Below are 6,128 nucleotides of genomic sequence, written 5' to 3' on the forward strand. Positions count from 1 at the left end.
AACCTAACCTAACCTAACCTAACCTAACCTAACCTAACCTAACCTAACCTAACCTAACCTAACCTAACCTAACCTAACCTAACCTAACCTAACCTAACCTAACCTAACCTAACCTAACCTAACCTAACCTAACCTAACCTAACCTAACCTAACCTAACCTAACCTAACCTAACCTAACCTAACCTAACCTAACCTAACCTAACCTAACCTAACCTAACCTAACCTAACCTAACCTAACCTAACCTAACCTAACCTAACCTAACCTAACCTAACCTAACCTAACCTAACCTAACCTAACCTAACCTAACCTAACCTAACCTAACCTAACCTAACCTAACCTAACCTAACCTAACCTAACCTAACCTAACCTAACCTAACCTAACCTAACCTAACCTAACCTAACCTAACCTAACCTAACCTAACCTAACCTAACCTAACCTAACCTAACCTAACCTAACCTAACCTAACCTAACCTAACCTAACCTAACCTAACCTAACCTAACCTAACCTAACCTAACCTAACCTAACCTAACCTAACCTAACCTAACCTAACCTAACCTAACCTAACCTAACCTAACCTAACCTAACCTAACCTAACCTAACCTAACCTAACCTAACCTAACCTAACCTAACCTAACCTAACCTAACCTAACCTAACCTAACCTAACCTAACCTAACCTAACCTAACCTAACCTAACCTAACCTAACCTAACCTAACCTAACCTAACCTAACCTAACCTAACCTAACCTAACCTAACCTAACCTAACCTAACCTAACCTAACCTAACCTAACCTAACCTAACCTAACCTAACCTAACCTAACCTAACCTAACCTAACCTAACCTAACCTAACCTAACCTAACCTAACCTAACCTAACCTAACCTAACCTAACCTAACCTAACCTAACCTAACCTAACCTAACCTAACCTAACCTAACCTAACCTAACCTAACCTAACCTAACCTAACCTAACCTAACCTAACCTAACCTAACCTAACCTAACCTAACCTAACCTAACCTAACCTAACCTAACCTAACCTAACCTAACCTAACCTAACCTAACCTAACCTAACCTAACCTAACCTAACCTAACCTAACCTAACCTAACCTAACCTAACCTAACCTAACCTAACCTAACCTAACCTAACCTAACCTAACCTAACCTAACCTAACCTAACCTAACCTAACCTAACCTAACCTAACCTAACCTAACCTAACCTAACCTAACCTAACCTAACCTAACCTAACCTAACCTAACCTAACCTAACCTAACCTAACCTAACCTAACCTAACCTAACCTAACCTAACCTAACCTAACCTAACCTAACCTAACCTAACCTAACCTAACCTAACCTAACCTAACCTAACCTAACCTAACCTAACCTAACCTAACCTAACCTAACCTAACCTAACCTAACCTAACCTAACCTAACCTAACCTAACCTAACCTAACCTAACCTAACCTAACCTAACCTAACCTAACCTAACCTAACCTAACCTAACCTAACCTAACCTAACCTAACCTAACCTAACCTAACCTAACCTAACCTAACCTAACCTAACCTAACCTAACCTAACCTAACCTAACCTAACCTAACCTAACCTAACCTAACCTAACCTAACCTAACCTAACCTAACCTAACCTAACCTAACCTAACCTAACCTAACCTAACCTAACCTAACCTAACCTAACCTAACCTAACCTAACCTAACCTAACCTAACCTAACCTAACCTAACCTAACCTAACCTAACCTAACCTAACCTAACCTAACCTAACCTAACCTAACCTAACCTAACCTAACCTAACCTAACCTAACCTAACCTAACCTAACCTAACCTAACCTAACCTAACCTAACCTAACCTAACCTAACCTAACCTAACCTAACCTAACCTAACCTAACCTAACCTAACCTAACCTAACCTAACCTAACCTAACCTAACCTAACCTAACCTAACCTAACCTAACCTAACCTAACCTAACCTAACCTAACCTAACCTAACCTAACCTAACCTAACCTAACCTAACCTAACCTAACCTAACCTAACCTAACCTAACCTAACCTAACCTAACCTAACCTAACCTAACCTAACCTAACCTAACCTAACCTAACCTAACCTAACCTAACCTAACCTAACCTAACCTAACCTAACCTAACCTAACCTAACCTAACCTAACCTAACCTAACCTAACCTAACCTAACCTAACCTAACCTAACCTAACCTAACCTAACCTAACCTAACCTAACCTAACCTAACCTAACCTAACCTAACCTAACCTAACCTAACCTAACCTAACCTAACCTAACCTAACCTAACCTAACCTAACCTAACCTAACCTAACCTAACCTAACCTAACCTAACCTAACCTAACCTAACCTAACCTAACCTAACCTAACCTAACCTAACCTAACCTAACCTAACCTAACCTAACCTAACCTAACCTAACCTAACCTAACCTAACCTAACCTAACCTAACCTAACCTAACCTAACCTAACCTAACCTAACCTAACCTAACCTAACCTAACCTAACCTAACCTAACCTAACCTAACCTAACCTAACCTAACCTAACCTAACCTAACCTAACCTAACCTAACCTAACCTAACCTAACCTAACCTAACCTAACCTAACCTAACCTAACCTAACCTAACCTAACCTAACCTAACCTAACCTAACCTAACCTAACCTAACCTAACCTAACCTAACCTAACCTAACCTAACCTAACCTAACCTAACCTAACCTAACCTAACCTAACCTAACCTAACCTAACCTAACCTAACCTAACCTAACCTAACCTAACCTAACCTAACCTAACCTAACCTAACCTAACCTAACCTAACCTAACCTAACCTAACCTAACCTAACCTAACCTAACCTAACCTAACCTAACCTAACCTAACCTAACCTAACCTAACCTAACCTAACCTAACCTAACCTAACCTAACCTAACCTAACCTAACCTAACCTAACCTAACCTAACCTAACCTAACCTAACCTAACCTAACCTAACCTAACCTAACCTAACCTAACCTAACCTAACCTAACCTAACCTAACCTAACCTAACCTAACCTAACCTAACCTAACCTAACCTAACCTAACCTAACCTAACCTAACCTAACCTAACCTAACCTAACCTAACCTAACCTAACCTAACCTAACCTAACCTAACCTAACCTAACCTAACCTAACCTAACCTAACCTAACCTAACCTAACCTAACCTAACCTAACCTAACCTAACCTAACCTAACCTAACCTAACCTAACCTAACCTAACCTAACCTAACCTAACCTAACCTAACCTAACCTAACCTAACCTAACCTAACCTAACCTAACCTAACCTAACCTAACCTAACCTAACCTAACCTAACCTAACCTAACCTAACCTAACCTAACCTAACCTAACCTAACCTAACCTAACCTAACCTAACCTAACCTAACCTAACCTAACCTAACCTAACCTAACCTAACCTAACCTAACCTAACCTAACCTAACCTAACCTAACCTAACCCCTCCATAACTTTTCTTACAAGAGGCTTATTTTGAAGCGGTTTTTTGCGATTTTAAAGTGCAACTGGCTTGTAAGCACGCACCGACCCTTCAAACTAGGAATCGCAGTGGTGTGACGTCAATTTTTGACACCCCCACCTTTTCGACCTGAAAATATTTAAAAATTTATTATTTTTCATAGTTACTTTGTTGCTTTTGTAAATCCAACTTACCAATTTAATACTTACCGATCCGCCCTACTTTCTGGAGTGCGTTCCGCGCTTCCGGAAATCCAAAATTTTGTATTTTCTTGTATAAAACGTCAAAATTTTTCTTGTTTTCCTGAAAAATAAAAGATTTTTCTTCAAAAAATCTTTAAATTCTGTACCACTGGCTAGAGCTCGGCGAGACGCTTCTTTTGAGGTATCGCACGACCCTCTAGCTGGCGCGAAACGTCAAAAAATTGACCAAAACCCGTTCACCGTACAAACTTTTACTGCGAAATCCACCTAAGTGATTGCACACCAAAAATCACCCTCCATAACTTTTCTTACAAGAGGCTTATTTTGAAGCGGTTTTTTGCGATTTTAAAGTGCAACTGGCTTGTAAGCACGCACCGACCCTTCAAACTAGGAATCGCAGTGGTGTGACGTCAATTTTTGACACCCCCACCTTTTCGACCTGAAAATATTTAAAAATTTATTATTTTTCATAGTTACTTTGTTGCTTTTGTAAATCCAACTTACCAATTTAATACTTACCGATCCGCCCTACTTTCTGGAGTGCGTTCCGCGCTTCCGGAAATCCAAAATTTTGTATTTTCTTGTATAAAACGTCAAAATTTTTCTTGTTTTCCTGAAAAATAAAAGATTTTTCTTCAAAAAATCTTTAAATTCTGTACCACTGGCTAGAGCTCGGCGAGACGCTTCTTTTGAGGTATCGCACGACCCTCTAGCTGGCGCGAAACGTCAAAAAATTGACCAAAACCCGTTCACCGTACAAACTTTTACTGCGAAATCCACCTAAGTGATTGCACACCAAAAATCACCCTCCATAACTTTTCTTACAAGAGGCTTATTTTGAAGCGGTTTTTTGCGATTTTAAAGTGCAACTGGCTTGTAAGCACGCACCGACCCTTCAAACTAGGAATCGCAGTGGTGTGACGTCAATTTTTGACACCCCCACCTTTTCGACCTGAAAATATTTAAAAATTTATTATTTTTCATAGTTACTTTGTTGCTTTTGTAAATCCAACTTACCAATTTAATACTTACCGATCCGCCCTACTTTCTGGAGTGCGTTCCGCGCTTCCGGAAATCCAAAATTTTGTATTTTCTTGTATAAAACGTCAAAATTTTTCTTGTTTTCCTGAAAAATAAAAGATTTTTCTTCAAAAAATCTTTAAATTCTGTACCACTGGCTAGAGCTCGGCGAGACGCTTCTTTTGAGGTATCGCACGACCCTCTAGCTGGCGCGAAACGTCAAAAAATTGCCCGCCCACCCGCCCTCTTGTCACTATAGTAAAAATTTCAACTATATAGGAAAGGGAGTAGCTTAACAAACATTTTAACTTTTTGACAAGACTCCATCCAGAGTCTCAGAATAGTGCAGTGTTTGTTTTCTACAGTGATAATACTGCTTATTTGGATTTTATCTTTTGACTTTACTTTAGACCTACCAGTAATTGTTACTGGAGAGATTATATTTAATTTAACATATTATAAGTGACTGATCCCCCCTATACAGGGATCTCCAAAGACAAACTTGTCCTCAAATTCCCTCCGACACTCTTGCCTGCGCCGTAAAATGTTCGGCATCAGAACGCCAATTAAAAAATCAAGCGACAGTGAGGGCAAGTCTGAACGCGAAGAACAGCCAGGTTCGTCTGTGAGGCGCAGCATTCACGAGTGGGAGGCTGGCGTAAGCAGTGACCCGACTCCAACTTTGATGATGCAGGCCGGCACCGCAAGCCCGGGACAGCAGATGACACAGGCGCAGGGTACCAGAGTCACGCCCACGACGGGAAGACCATCCTCCGAGGCAAAAAGTCCGCCGAAGAAAAGTTTCAGAGACCGGACAGCAGAAGCAAAGGCCTGCATTAGCAGAGCCAAGATACAGCTCAACGCGTCCCGAAATATGAAAACTGAAATAAAAACCGTCGTGGTAGAGTCTTTGGAACGCCTTTACCAATTAGTAAAAGAATCCGAGCTTGCACTTAAAATAAGGAAACCCGCCGGAGCAAAAGAAACACCAAGAGCAGCAGAGCCAAACAGCATAGTTGCCGATGCTACATCTACGGCCAGTATGGACCAAAACTGGGTGGCATGCATTGAAGAAAACACCAAACTGCTGCTAGAGACGAACAAGATAATGGAAGAGTTGAAAGGAACCATGGAAATGCAGAGGGTATCACTAGAGCGAACGGCTACCTACGCTAGTATGACGGCGACTCAGGGAGAGAAGTCGTCACGCGGGCGAACCACGCTGCACTCTATGGTGATCTCCTCGAAAGTGGAAACAGATTCGGGAGAGGAGGTACTCGAGAAAGTTCGACATGCAATGGATGCCAAAGAAGGTTGGATAAAGGTGGAGAGAGTTAGGAAAGGAAGAGATAGGAAGGTGATCATGGGTTTTGG

At 41.0% G+C, this 6,128-nt stretch overlaps 1 long non-coding RNA gene across 1 annotated transcript; it reads right to left on the minus strand.

Moving 5' to 3' along the window:
- Positions 1-3,539: 3,539 nt before the first annotated feature.
- Positions 3,540-5,064, minus strand: LOC134199911 (uncharacterized). The gene is made up of 4 exons (XR_009974572.1): positions 4,767-5,064; positions 4,254-4,686; positions 3,741-4,173; positions 3,540-3,660 (listed from the first exon to the last, which is right to left on the minus strand). It is a non-coding gene; the product is annotated as an uncharacterized LOC134199911 (long non-coding RNA).
- Between the last annotated feature and the right edge of the window lie 1,064 nt (positions 5,065-6,128).

Source organism: Bombyx mori, chromosome 12 (genome assembly GCF_030269925.1).
Source record: "Bombyx mori chromosome 12, ASM3026992v2".
Taxonomy (NCBI): Eukaryota; Metazoa; Arthropoda; class Insecta; order Lepidoptera; family Bombycidae; genus Bombyx; species Bombyx mori.